Below are 15,653 nucleotides of genomic sequence, written 5' to 3'. Positions count from 1 at the left end.
CTGGATCTAGCAGGAAGGTTGCTGTGATATGCTGCAGTCAGTTAAGTTAATTTGTTGATTTGTTGATTTTCTGTGCTGGGTTTGGTGCTCCACAGCCTAAATATCTTGACTACACATGGACTGTCAGATAAATCCTGGCCTTGCTGAAATGTTTGTGACATGAATTGTGTGACTGTGTAACACCTGTCTGACCCTTACTCATATTCAGCATCATAACAAAGGGGGTTTATAATTGCTCAGTATTCTGGTGTTTCTGCATTTAGCCCTGGCCAAGGAAGTGCCATAGACTGTGAATAAGAAAAATTAATTTTCTAAATTGTTTAATAATTTCATAAAATGCAAATGACGTTATGACAAGAGCTTTAATTAGTTATTGTTTTAATTTGACTGCTTTATCCAGCTCTGTTATTACTTAGCCTTGGAAATTACCTTAATTCTGATGAAGCTGTTTTTCAGTCATAATGAATCCTACAGAAAATACTATATTATATATTCAGTTGGTATGCAAACTATCTGGATAAAGGATTTCCTTGCAGATAAAGGAATGGATTATGGAATCACAGAATCAGAGAATCAGCTAGGTTGGAAAAAACCAATGTGATTATCAGGTCCAGCCTGTGACCTGACACCACCTTGTCAACCAGACCATGGCACTGAGTGCCACATCCAGTCTCAAACACCTCCAGCAGGTAACTCTGGTTCCACCTCCCTGGGGAATTCCTTTCAATGCCCCCCCATCACTCTTTCTGTGGGGAAATTTTTTTAAATGTCCAGCCTAAACCTCACGTGGTGCACTTAAATCTGTGTCCCCTTGTCCTATCACTGGTAGCCTGTGAGCAGAGCCTGATTCCTCACCTGGCTACACCTTTCAGGTGATCCCTGAAGCTCTTTTTTTCCTGCCTAAAAAAACCCATTCTTTTTGTTAAAAACCAGATTGGTGTAACTCTGAGCAAGACAGCCTTGGTTTGCTGAGATACTTGTAAGCAAATAGCACTTTATACTTCACATCTGCTGGTTGTAAACTCTGAGCACAGGAGTAATGTTGTTAGTACAATAATTTAAAAAAATAGCAAAACATTTTATTTTTTAGAAAATTAGTATTATTAAGAATATATCAATATATTTATATTTGTTAAAAACAATGTTCTCTTGCACTCCAGCCAGCCAGGAGCTTATTCTAGTAAAAGAATAAAAAGGAAACACCTCCAGGCATCTGGGCAATACATTTATTTCTCAGCCAAGGCTCTCAGTGTATTCCACTTACACAAGAGAAAACCCTTCAATTATAGGATCCTTAATTTACCCAGGAAATTTCATAAGAAAAATGATTAATTACTTTAAGCAATCAGTTTTACAGTTAATCACAGTTTTTTTACTTAAACTGCAAAAGCAAAAGGGGATCTTATGAATAAAATATAAAGAAAAAAATGAAAAACATATTTTAGTCTAATAAATATGAAATTACCATTGAAATATTTCTTCAGTTAGACATATCTTGTTAGCATTATATCTCTTCATATTAATGTATGAAATACATGGGCTTGGAATATAGGCTTTAGCACAAAGCACAAGCAAAACTTTTGTTAAAATGACCCACTGCTACAAATTTCTGCATGTTTTTATTCCTTCCAATCCACCTTAACAACCAGAAGCACACTGCACATGGGAATAGAAAACCAGAACTGAGATGTGGTTAGGCATCCTTGACTTCTACTCAGTGACCCATTGTTTGTTTGGTTTGTTTTTTTTTTCCCCACTGCCCAAAACAGCAGAAGGAAAGACTTCAGCTTCCAGGGAGAACCATGACTTCAAAGGGGGAGATGTGAGCTGCATCCACTGAATAACAGAATATTTTGTGTGGCTCTCAAACCTTTGTGAGAGTTTGCAGGCTAACACAAGCAGGCAGAGGGATGCCATAGTGCTGCCAACTTCTCAGGATGCTCAAGAACTTTATGTTATGAACACAACCATAGAAATTTCACTGAGAAAAACCAAGGCACCTTTGGTGTTGGATAGCAGACATTCTGTTTCAGAAGTCCTGTACAGCACAGAAAGGACTAAATTCTTCTCCAGGCCCAGCCTGAATAACGTTTGAGTGCAGTATTCTAGATACTGTGAAGAAAATTAGATAGAAATTTCAAAGGAAAATGAGGAAGAAATTTACCTTACATTCTGATTGTCAAATTCTAACACTGCCCACGATTTTATCTGAAGTGGTTGAGTAATTCATGCCATACAGGCTGTATTTGGTATTATTACTGCTGATGGGCCACAGATTTGTGTGGCCAGACAAAGAGCAAAACAGTGTACTCCTCAGCACCAAAAATAAATTTGATAATTACTAGTTCTTACTGAAATTGAGCTATCAGGAGCACTGTCTCTCATCTGAGAGGCTGATAGCTGTTTACATTGATTAATATGCAGGAAAAAACATAGTTTCAATTGTAGGTAGAAGCACTGCTAAGGAGAAAATTTGAAGGAATGTTCTAGATTAGGGAAAATAGCATTCTTGGTCACCCAGATCGTGCTTATGCATCTTGGATTGAACCCACGGGGCCCTTGTTTGAGGAGATAACAGAAAGGAATGTTGCTGTTTACAGTGGTAGATGATGTTGCCTTTCTGCTGCAATGGTGTCCTGCTTGGAAAGCATTCTGAATGTCTTGTTAAAGCTGTGAAGTTTCAGCTGAGAGGCATCTCATTTGTGGCAAGGGCATTTGTGCTCCTGAAGCCATGATAGACATATAATGTTTTGCCATTAATGAAAATTTTCATCTACAGTGCAGTTGCATCAATTGATGGGATTTCTTTCTGGCACTGTGAACTCCGAGGATTTTTTTTCCTTTTAGTAAGAATTGATTACCCCTCTAGCTTTTCCTAGAAGGAGATGTTCACATCTAAAAGGTTTCTTACCATAATGGGTATCTCCTCTTATGAATACTTTTCTGGTTTTGTATTGACTCAGCCCCTGAGGCTAACACATCTATTTGGAAATACAGATTGAGAAGGTTTGTAAGGCTCAATTTAAACATGAGATATGAGTGATGGATTATGATCATGAAGAGAGTGGGGGGAAAAAAAAATCTGAAAACTATTAAACTTGCACTAATGATCACCTTAGTCCCTAAAAGAAAAGAAAAACCTCCTTAGCAGCAAAACCTCTGTTGTAGCTGATATATGATAGTTTTTGCAAGTTTTATTTGGGTTTGCAGTTTGTTGTAGTTTGCAAAGGTAACAGGGACAGTAACAGGCAGACTAGTAAGGGGGCAGTAGGTGATCACATTGATCATGTTCAGCTATGAAAAAAGAGACATGAGAGGATTATGTATCTGAAAAGGGAACGATCAATAAAGGTTTTCCTTAGGATGTTGTGACAATTTGCTAAGTGTTGTGAAATGTGGGCAAACGTAGAATTAGGGATGCACTGGTAATTGGAACTGTTGATATGGAACTATCATGAAGTTCCACAGTACAATCTGATATCAGAGGAAATTATTACTGTAAGTTGTCACAGCTCATTGGCAAGGAAGATACTGAGTCAGAGTGGACATGAGAGGGGACATGTTTGCTCACAGTCCAAAAAGAAAGAAGAAAAAAAAAGTAGTGTTCCAGAAAGAAAACTGAGGTAACAGCCCAGTGTTGCTGCATTTAAAAACTCCAAACATATTTTTATCTTATCAGCAGAAAAGGGGAAAATTCCAGTATAAAAAAGAGCATAAATCACCGAAGTTGTTCTTTGTCAGTCAAAATACAGGGGGAAAAGGGCACTTTAAAGTGTTAAATTATATATGAGAATTATATGGGGCTACAGCAGCAGGCCAGACTACAAAATACCAAGATTAAAATGATGATGCTGTAACCTCCATTTGACTTCACTGTACCTATGATAGTTTACACAGTCTGAAGTCTGACATTTTACAGGGTGCTCTGAAATATACCCCAGAATTTCAAACAGCCTTAAAGGAACACATATTCACCACTCTTATTCCTGTGTCCCACATGACTTTCACAGACCTGTAAAATTTCCTGCTGCCTGAAGATCTACCACTACCCCACACATCTCTGATGCCTTTTGTATCACCTCTGCACCATAAATATTTCACAGAATTGTGACTGGAGGGATGCAAGAATAGGTATAATTACCAATGCTCTTGTAGGAGAAGACAAAAACTACAAAACGTATTTTAAAAGATCAATTTCTATGAAAAATGAGAAAATTATACAGTACGTTGCTAGGTAAACAAAAAATACAAGGAAAAAGTCATGATTCTTTGTCAGCAAGGAATCTAGCAGCAAATTTCAGGATTGTAGTAATCAGAGCACATAGCTCTCAGATTCATCAAATCTATGTGCAATTATTTCAGATCATAAGAACAGAATAGTAACCCTGTCCATACAAATTTCTAATAAAATAAGTAATTGTGATCTAGTTAATGAGACCTCCTCTTATTTAACGTTTCTTGGCTATTAAATCCCTACGTTCCAGAAAGATTCTGATGATTTATGCTAGCAAAAAGACGGCTTCAGGTTTTATTTTGCCTTCTCATGAATGTATTTTTAATGTAGTCATTACTGAGTTAAACATTATTTATACTAGTGTGTGCAATCTAAATACCAAATACAGATGCAGCTGAATGTACAGGATGAAAGTGTGCACTTAATTTATAATTTTTTTCCTTCCAAGCAATAACTGTGTCAAGAAAGAAGCATGATTTTGAAAGTTAACTTTGCACAAAGGTGTGATTTTGCAAAGAATGTGATCTTAATTGGACGAATTTAAATCTTTTGAAGTGGTAAAATGCCTGTAAGCAGTAAGTGACTCCATCAAAACCTAAGTTCAGTTCAGCATCTCTTTCACTTCAGTACCTTTGATGAGACTTGAGATTCATCTGGTAATGGGAATTATCTGGTCCACACTATGCTTTCCAAACTTGCAGGAAACACACTCAGTGATGTGAAGGGTATTTGGGATCCTAACAGATCCACAATTACAGCCAAGTACAGAAACCCCAAAGTGACAGAATTGTGATGGTGTTTCCTTGGCTTTGGCTGAACAGATGTGAAGCCTACCTTATTGTTTATTACAGAGGTATTCCTGAATTATATAATATTTTTCTATCTTTTAACACTGGGAAGGCAGAATTTAGTCATTGTTAATTCTGTTCAGTTTGTAACTTATCCATGCCCAAGTCGTGGGTCAGACATTGTAAAAGTGGTCCAATCAGCAGGGGAAGAATTCTTGACATTAACATAAAATTCTAAGAAAATCCTGCATCAGTTTCAGACTGTAGTGGTATAAAGAATGTGATGTAATCCTATTCCTTCTGTTTAAGTGAATTGTGTCAAGTGGTTGAAATCACAGGCAATACTGTATGATGGCAGTGTCTTAAAAGACAATTTATATAGGGTTTTGTGCCTTAAAATGGTTGGTAAGGGATTTTAATTAGTCACATCAACTTGGATTAAGGCTGGAATCTACAAAGGTGCTCCAGGTTTGTGCATCCAAAGGAAAACTCAGGAAAATTTTCTTTTTACAGCTTTTCTAGAGGGCAGGTTGCTGGTTTTATTTATTTATTCATTTATTTAGGTTTAAGAACTCCCCACCACAGAGTGCTCATCCAGTACTCTGAGGCCCCATGACAGACACTTGAAACAGAATAAAGGTGATTAACACAATTAATCACTGTTGCATCAGCAGCACCAGAGATTTAGGAGTTACCTTGTTTGATTTTTAAAGTTTCTTAATAAAAAGATATCTGTTGTGACAAAATTTCTGGTACTGGGCATTGACCTTATTCACCTTTCTACTGCTTACACTTAAATTGTTATTTTCAGATAAAGAAAACAACATTTCAAGCATGGAAGCTATTGGCATTATTCTCCATTAGGCTGTGGATGCTAGTCACTGTGTGAGATATAAAGGGAATAATTATACAATTTATATTCTTTCTGGGCCCAAATTAGCAGGTGATTTGAGGTAAAACATGGATGAGTCTCCTATATCCAGACTGATGTTGCAAAGGAGATAGCTAAAAAGTGCCTGTGGTTATCTTGAAATGAATTTATATTAGAATTCTGTCCAATATACTATATAACATGGCCAGGACACTCAGGGTAAATAGAAAGTGATGGAGTTTTTTTTATTCTCCATAGCCTTTGTTCAAGTGTTCTTAGTAATGTTATTTATATTTCTTTTTTGTTTTATAAAAATGAAATTTTGAGAGTGGTATTTCAAACTGCTTGTGACCTGTTCTTTCCTAACAGAGTTAGTCTACATTTTTAAAGTACAGGACCATGTCTGATGGGCTCTTTTAGCTCTGATTCCTTTTCCTTGTCCCTGTGTTCAGTCAAACTGTATTGTTCATCATTCATGTCATAATGGCTATAGCTGGAATTACCTGCTTGATCATATTTGCAGCTTCCCAAGATCCAAGTCAGCTGCTCATATGTGTGTTCTCGTTTTCTGTTCCATCATGGGAATGGGGCTGTTTATTGTCTCAGGATCTTTTTTTCTTGTAGGACTGTGACATGATCAAGCCAAACAGTTGGTTTGATACCACAGAGATCAGGGAATTATTTTGACCAGTGTTTATCTATAATAACTGTTTGTAATTTTAAACTTCCTTGTTTTAGAAACTTTACAAACCATGGTTTTTACATGATGTAAAGACATGGATAATTTTTCCATGTATGTCTAATTTTACACACCAGACTTATTGGTTCATCGGAAGTGTTTTCCTTTATCCCTTTCATTTTACTTAGTTACAGATTTTCAAACCATGCTTGAGACAAAGTATAATAGTTTAGCTTCACAAAGTTATTAAAAAATGAGTAAATGAGATGCTCACCAAATACAATATTAAACTGAACATGAAATATACGAAAAATGTCAACATTTTCCACCTGAAATTGAAAGACTTTAATTAAAATCAAGTTAGATATATGTGTATTATACTAATATACTAAGTAAAATTATTTTTAAAAAGCTTTGGATTTATTTGATATGTCTACATTATTGTAGTCAAAGTTAAAATAATTTAGACAGTTCTCCCTCCACAATTTCAAGAACATCAGAGCATAAGAGCTTCTCTCTGAAAGGGATAATAATAATTTTTAGCAAAGAGACCTACACTCTCTCCATTGGGAGGCTTATATGAGAGATCTAAGTGTCTTCATGCTGTCCACACTATTTCATCTCACTGCTAGAAGTGGCTCGGCTTCATAAAGGGCAGGGGACTAAAATAAAAAAGGTATTTTAGAAGATCTTGAACTATTTCTGTATGAGTTAACCTGGAGCAGAGGCATTTTGTCACAGCTTCTTATAACATCTGCTGCTTTTCTTCGTCTTGCTACTGACAGTGCATCACCGTCCTTTGGATCCCTGATTTGTTTCTTTCTTTTTCTTTGAATTTCTAAGTATTTCTGCCTTTGAATAAAATCAGGGCAGTTTTTAGAAATGAGCCTGATTAGTCAGTATTTGTCATAGAGCATTCACCAGAAGACCATCAATTCTTTGTACAGCTGTCTGCCCGATTCACTCAAATTTACATTTGTCTAATAGCAACAGGACATAATGCTGCTTATGATTTTTGATTAATCTTTTTGACAATGTAGAAAACTCAATATCATTGTTTTTTCCAAATTTTGTGCAGGATTTTTCTTCTTAGAAAAATGATTAAAAAAGAAATTTCACTTTTCTTAAGTCATTTGCAATCCTATAACCAATCTGCAATCTCAGTGCTGCCTAACAAACATTCTTACTTCCTCTGTTCATTTCATGACTTTGTTCAGGTTTGGGGAGGATGAGGAATAGCAGAGAAAAGAGGAGGAAAATAATTGCTTGTATAAACAAGCATTGGTATATTAAAAATAAAAATGAGTCTTCTTATTTGGTGGAGTTCTATGTGATTCCCATGTTGAAATATACAGCACTTGAATGTGTTCTAGGTAAATACATAACCTAAAAAGAAAAAAAAAATCTAATTTAATTGCTTGATTCACTAATTTTAATATTTTTTTCAGAAATAACAATGGTATTAGTGAAATCACATCAGAATATGATAAAAATATTAAACACCTTTAATAGACAGAAGTAAGACTAAGAGGAAAGCTCACAAAGGTAGAAGTTATACATTATAATGAAAAAAATCTCATTCTTCAAGGGAAGAAAAGGAAGCCCAAAATTAGAATGGTTCTTTTTTTTTGTAACAGTGTCTGTTCTTTCCCCTTGCCACTGCTAAGCCACGAAGTAAACGTGTGGAAAATGAAATTAACGCTGACATACCCATCTCGTATCATGGAAATACAGGCTGACATGAAATAGCCAATAGAATCAATGGAATCAATAGTCTCTTTAGAAAAGCAGTGAAATAAAACTGAGAAGTTAAATTATGAATAGGAGTAGAAGTATTGAAGGATAAAGTCTGTTTCTGACTGAAAGCTGAAACGGCTTCACTGTGTGCTTCATCTGCTTATTTTGCAGGTGTTCATATTTATACTCACTTCAAGAGAAAACTCCTATTTAATTATAATTTCTATATCACTTTCAAGAAAGAGACTTTATAACAGCAGAAAGCAGCAGTTCACACTGAGATGCTGCAGTGATTGGCATCAGCACAAACCAAAAATAGGTGTAAGATACCCATTGCTTCTCCTTTGCTGTCCTGTAATAATCCCCCAAGCTACTTTGTCAGCTCATCTCATTCTGCTGTTTCACAAGAATGGCGTGCAAAGCACAGAATGAAAGCAAGAATATAGGCTGTAAAAAGTGTACATAAGATTATGGTATTTTTTTCTAGCTAGTTCATCATCAGCAGCAAAACACCTCTGAACTGTCTAGACAAAAAAGAGTCAGTAGAAAGAAGCATTATGTCAGAATTCAGTACCCTAACGTCATTACTTAAATTTTTTTTCTATTATTTTTCTAGACAAATATTTGAATATGCTTTCACACTTTCATATATTATGATGAATATATTCTTTCCAGATTTTAATTGCTTCACTATACACACATTCTGTAAAGTTACTCCATAATTTTACTCTTTTTCTTACCTCATTTGACCCATTTTTCTACAGTTACTTTATTTTAGATAAGATCTGTTTCAATGCAGAGGAAAACTACTTCTAAAGATCGTGTAACAATTGTAATTCTGTCTATGAATACAATATTTTTCTATATTTTAGCAGTAAGGCTGTTTTTTAGTCCTGTTAAAACCTGATTTTTTTTAAAAAGTTTACATATTTCAGAGAAGTGGAAATGAACAGAAGTCCCTTGTAAAGTCTGACCTCCTGGTTAATTTTTGGATTAAGTTCTAGCTGAGAACATCGTGCCATTTTGACCATGAAACAAAGGACATTTTCACAGTTGTCTGAAGTGCTCAGTAATCCTTTCCTTGCCTGTGGAGCTGAGCTGATGTGACGGGGGCTGAGGAGGAGATGGGGTGTTTGGTGATTGCGAGCGACGGAAAAGCCGCGCCTTGCAGAGCCAGGCAAGAGTGCTCAAAGAGCGAGGCAAACTCAGGAGCTCCTCTGCTCTCTGTGGATGTTGGGGTTTGTTTTATTCTCTTTTGTACTGCTCACCTTATTTCCTTTTACAGTTTTTATTTGTGTAATGTCCAGAACAAAGCCAAATGTAAACGGTAATGTTGGGTTAAATGTATAGGACGTTTTACCATTTTAACAGGTAAAACACCCCAAACATCCTCTAACACTCGAGATTCCCTTTTCACATATGCTAAAAAAAAATATTTAATAGTAACAGAAAACCCAGAGACAATGACAACAAGCACTTTTCTTTTTCCCAAAGGCTGTGGCACAGATGATGTCTGCTATTATTAAGATCTAACTCTAACTCGTCCATCTGTTATCTTCTTGTCTGTGCCATATCAGGTTATTCATAACTAAAGGCTGAATTTAAAAAAAAAAAGAAAAAAAAAGACTTTTTGCTTCTTTACAATCACCTTGAATGACCAGGACACTCTATTCATTACTGTCTTCTGTTTTTTGAAAATGAGAAATTTTGTACACTTCTGTGTTCTTTCATTTAGAGAAGCAGCTTTGTACTTCCAAAGGATTTTTGCACTTACTGAGTCCTAAGAGAATTGAGTCAAAATGAAGCAGCTTGCTTAATGTCTGTGTGATGCATCCTTTAAAATTCATTTCAGTAGCTTTAAGTGAAATGTATCTCAGGCATCTGAGAAGGAGGAGGGAATAAACAAAAAAAACCCCAAAAAACTTAAGTCATGAGAAAGAAGCCACAATTTTCCAGCATATTTTGCATCCCATCCAGGCAGATGTTTGACCTTAAGACATGTAAAGCAGATGGATTTGATCTGTTCTTGATCTCCCTGTAATTTTGTCTGGGGAGATGAGAGAAGCTCATCAGGAATTTAGCTAAATATGGGAAGTAAGTAGTCAAAAACAAAATGTTGGAGAATATTTTAATATACATATCGAAAACTAGGTTTATATTTTCACCAATTGCATAAATTCTACTGAAATAGTATAACAGCTTGTGTTTAAATGGGTGTGATAAGCCTATCAGGATATAATAAGAATATTTCTAATGAGGGATGTGATTTTCTTAAATTTGTTTAGAAATCTAGTTTTAGACTAGCCTGAAGAAAAACTAAAGCATTTTTCTCCATTTTGTAGTGCACTGGATATGTTTTTAATTGCAATATGTGCTTTATTACTCTAATGAAGAGCAACTGTAGTAAAGAGTCAGTCAAACCTGGCAGCCAGTTTACATTTCAGGGCAAAATGTGAAGCATCTCAATTAATTTTCCCAACTCAATTGTTGCAGTGCCTTCCAGCTGCATTGTCTACTTGGGGCATCCACTTCTCCACTGTTGGGGGTAAAGATGAAGATTTTTTCCTCCTTCTTCTAAATTTCAGTGATCCAATGAGAAGGATAAAAAGAAATATTTGCTTTCTTTGCTAGGTGTGTTTGAAAACTAATTGTTGTTTTGGATCGTCAAAATATTTTTGATACAATTTTTGGGTCATATTTTATTTTTGTAATAGTAGTAATTGAGAAACCTGGAAGACAAATTAAAAGCATTACACAAGGTGAGAAGAGAATTGCCTTTTTTTTTGGCACAAGAGACAAGAATGGCACACAGACCATGAAAGTTGCCAGCAGAGCCCATCTGTTAAGCAACAGAGGAAATCAGATGCTGCAAGGTTCCAGTGATTGCAGGAAAAGCAAACACTGAGAAGGGGTGAATAAAGGCAGGAAGGTCATTTTCACTTCTTTTCTTTTGTAAGCTGCTCTTAAGTTGGTTCTTTCCTGAGCAGGGCTGTGATTGATCAGTCGGCCTGAAATTGGATCCAGTCTTTGCATCGCTGGCTGTGTCTGGGCAGGCTCCTGAAACTTCAAGGGCAATATCCTCATGGCAGCAGCCCTTTGCTGGAGCATGGTTCTTGACAGATTTCTCTGCTGGATCTTTTCAATACTTGCTCATGTGCACAGATGCTACCTTGGGACTCCAAGGAGCTAGGAAGTTCAGGTCCATAGTTCACTTCTTTGGATAGAAATAGTTTTTTAAAAAGAGTAGAAATTCAGTCTTGAGCACAGATACTTCACTTCATACACGTGAGATATTCTTGGAAGAAACAAGTCCTGAGGAAACTTTTTTTCCCTAGCAAACCCATTTCTCTTATTGATCCAGACGATAATTTTCAGATCCTGCATTTACAAGAAGCATTAATGTGAGTCTCCTGGTTTTCAGCCAGGAAAGAGTAAAAATTTTTGGTTTTTTTTTCTCTACAGCCATGAGAGGGAGGAGCCTGAAACTCACGTGGATGTGTCTGGGTTGTTATTCTATGACACCTCAGGTCACCAGGAGGAGAGTGGAAGTCAGGAATTCTTGCTTCGAGAAGAAGGAGCTCGTGGCTTGTGGCCAGGGAAAACATGGGTACATTTTAAAATAGTAAATGTTCTCTCTAATGAAAAAAGCACACTGGAGTCTGGAATCAGGCCCACAATGGCAGAATCTGGAGGGGTTTTAGAGCTTCACTACAAAGACTGTCTAATTCTTTTATTCTGACACCTCTTACCCACAACACACACTTCCAATGCCAAAAGTACACAAGATTTTGCATTGTTAAGACTACTGTTGGCCTTTGTAAGCTTGTCTTGGCATGGACTTTAGGCTGTTAATTATCATGAAGAACTGTAGTCCAAAATGGTAATTTTACTAATTTTTTTTTAGAAAATCATAGAAAGAAAAAGCAACTCTGTTTGATCAAGTCACAAAGAAGAACCAATCAAAAAATTTCATTGTAGAATACAGTGGACTATAACTAAGTGTATAGTTACAGTGTCTATCTGAGGCTCAAGAAATCTTATAGTTACTTTTAGAATTAGATTCCCTATCTTAATACCTAACAAACTTTAAAAGATATATTATTGCTTTCTGTAGGAAAAAGAGTGGCAAGGAAAAAATGTGTGTATGTGGTTTCCCTGATGGAGAAAAAAGTAATAATAGAGTACAGCATTTTTCTATTGAATTGTCTGAAACAGTAAATATTTCTAAAACCATGGATATATCTATTTAACTTTTCTCTGCCTTTCATGGGAAAAGAAAATCCTACTGAAGATCTTGATTAGCAATTTTATAAATTCTACTCTACAGCACATATCATTCTATGCATTCATGACCTTCTAATTCTCTTTGCAAATGACTATAATTCACAAGTGCTTCGAGCAAAACATAAAAGCAAAAACGTGTGTATGTATATATATATGTATTTTTATATATATATGTATTTTTATATATATGTTATCTGTACAATGAAGCATGCAACTGTAGTTTTCACTGCAAATGTATGGAACTTTTCTTCTTTTATTGCCTGCCTTTTTCTTTCCATCATAAGCTATGCTGATATGTGCTTGTCCTGGACCAGAGTCTCTGAAAATGGTGACCAGAAAGAGAATGGTGCAGCTGGAAGTGGAAATGCCTGTAAGTTACTCTGGTTTTACTAAGCCTTACTTGAGGTAAGCTATCCTGCAGGGTCATTTAGAATGAAACTAGCTTGACTACCTGTCATTTTGTTCAGATCTTAAAAACACGACCAGCTTTTTAAAGAAATAACAAAACAGTTGCTTCATTCAGTCAATTAAATGAGATTCCAGCTCATATGGTTTAATACTGAACTTATTTTTAGGTGTTTGCAAGAAAATTAGAAATAGTCTCAACCTAGATGATCTGGAGCAGCTGCTTGCATGTGTCTGGCAGTAATAAAAGCTGGAAGCTGTGTAAGTTTATGGGGAAAAGCCTTGAGTAAATGAAAGGTGAAATTAAAAGAGTATTGTTTAGATTGTATCCAGTATATTGAAGTGTGTAAAGATGGATTAGCACTGTTTGTTACTAGTCTCTGTTCATATTATTTGACATTTCGATAGAAAATGCTTTTTCAGAGTTTTAAATCACTAAGGTAATCATTTAATGATGAGATATTGAAGGACCCTTTTTTTTTAAAAAAAAAAAGATAGTACTTGAAAGCTTTTCTATAAGAATGTGGATTTCCAAATTTTTCATAGAGCTAAAAAGGTTGGTGTTAAACAATAATTTTAATTAAAATATACTATGGTAAAATGTGAAGGGCCATATACATATGCATGCTTTTAAAATAAAAACAAAAATGTATATACTTCAAAATGAACCTAAAAGAGACAACTGTTCACTCATGTAAAATATTTAGAAGAATAAAAATTAATGTCTGTACGGAGTTTTAAGCAGTCTTTCTTTCACAGGTAATTTTTAGGCATTTGCTGAATCAGGAAAGGCAGGAAGAAAAACTGAGCAGCTTTCATCTCTCTTTTCCAGGTACCATTTTTTCCCCTCTATAGCAATATCCAGGTTCCAGTGGATTCTATGACAGAGACTTCTCCAGCAGTGAAAGGTATACCCCTCCTGTCTATCTGTGAGGAAAATTCACATTAATTTCCTGATCAGCTGTCACTCCATCTCTCATTCCCAACCACTGAGAATCCTTGCAGAGGATGGAGCACGGTGTGTGTGCTGCTGGGGGCTGCTCTCAGTAAACTCTGTGACAGCAAACTGAGGTGGTTAAGCACAGTTAAGTAGAGCCATTAGTGATGCTGGGATGTAAATAAGCTCAGAATGAAGTGCCCAAGATATTTTTCACAGCTGACTTCATGGCCAAAATATTCCATTCCCTGGATTAAGATTTATGTGGAATGATGCCTCCACCACTTAGTAAATTTTGCATCCAGTCTTGAAGAAAAGACTGCGAGACAATGTGTATCACTCATAATGACAACACCTTTAAACATAAATAACCAGATAAAAAAAGCTAATCATTAAATCCCCAAAATACTTTATCACTCCTACAATACACCTAACAGCTATGTGTGCCCGTGCTTTACTGTCTGCCTGTGGCTTTTATTTCCCAATTGACATTAAAAGCAGAATAGCTTTGGGTAATAGCTGAGGTTTTTTAATACACTGAACTTGACATCAGCACATTGCTGTATTCTGAATCACATCCTCATGCTCCCTCAGTCCAAGCAGTTCTGTTTGAGGAATAGAGGTGATCAGATTGGGTCTTCCTAGTGCATAAGATTAAGCAAAGTAAACCATTAATCAAATAGATATGCAAATTAGAAATAATAATATGAGGTGTTAGATAACACAATCTGCATGCAATAGCAGTTGGATCTCTCAGGAAATTAATTTAGCAAGAAGTCCATATTTAACAGACTGCGTGGTGGCATTAAGAATGAAAATCTAGACTATTAATCATGCAAGAAATTGAGATTAAATTGTATTTGTTAATTTCATAGTGAAGAGTTTTAAAATTGAAGCATTAACCATTTTCTTGAACCTTTATTTCGAGGCAATTGTAATTTAGAGGCAAGTGAAATACAGTTTTTATGGGTTAAAAACTCTTTATATATAATATATTTAATTGGCTATGAATGCTTTCTTTGAAAAAAAAAAAGGGCACAGATCTCGAATTATGTATCAGCTTGATCCTCACAATATTTTTCTCTTAGTTCCTTTGTTTATTTGTATCTCATCTACCCCAAGCTACACAGTGGTTGAGGATTCTGAAAAATTAGGCTTTTTCCAGATTTTTATTCATTTGTGATCAAAGTGTTTGATTTGTCTATGTCTATTTTTAATATATGAATGGAAAGCCATGAAGGATGCTTCATTTGCAAATGTTAGAGTTCAGGTCAACTGGAGCTAGTTTTGTTATTTCCTCTGCATTTTTTTAAGGCTTAAAGATTACTTTTAAACTTTGCCACTGCAACATGAAACATTGCAAGTGCAAACTGAAAACTACCTTAAATTATATTTCAACTTTGAATAAAAAGTGAAAGAAAAATTGGAGAATAAGTGGCATTTCTATTGAAATATTCAGTGTTATCACTGCTATTAAATAAGTTGCCTTCAGCCTTTAGAGAGGGCTTTGAAAGTCCATCCCTACTAAGTGGAGATAAAATGACACAGATAAGACCTGAGAGGTCAATATTTCTGATGAGGGATTAATTTAGTGGATGATCTTCAAAGAACTTTTTATATTTTTAATGTATTGAGTAGATGATTTGCTCATTATGAGTCACTGAATTTAGGCTTTACAAAGTTTAGTTGCCTTGAAATTATGGGTCCAGTCTAAGTAA

At 35.6% G+C, this 15,653-nt stretch overlaps 1 long non-coding RNA gene across 1 annotated transcript in view; it reads left to right on the top strand.

Moving 5' to 3' along the window:
- Positions 1–10,917: 10,917 nt before the first annotated feature.
- LOC148224069 (uncharacterized) overlaps positions 10,918–15,653 on the top strand; it is a 33,259-nt gene continuing 28,523 nt past the window's right edge. Inside the window, exons 1-3 of the long non-coding RNA XR_015803418.1 lie at positions 10,918–11,916; positions 12,878–12,963; positions 13,831–13,906. This is a non-coding gene — a long non-coding RNA (uncharacterized LOC148224069). The remainder of the gene's footprint in view (positions 11,917–12,877; positions 12,964–13,830; positions 13,907–15,653) is intronic.

Source organism: Sturnus vulgaris, chromosome 4 (genome assembly GCF_052056855.1).
Source record: "Sturnus vulgaris isolate bStuVul1 chromosome 4, bStuVul1.hap1, whole genome shotgun sequence".
NCBI classification, from domain to species: domain Eukaryota; kingdom Metazoa; phylum Chordata; class Aves; order Passeriformes; family Sturnidae; genus Sturnus; species Sturnus vulgaris.
Note: the sequence above shows the minus strand (reverse complement) of the source record. Positions and strands in the feature narration are given on the sequence as shown.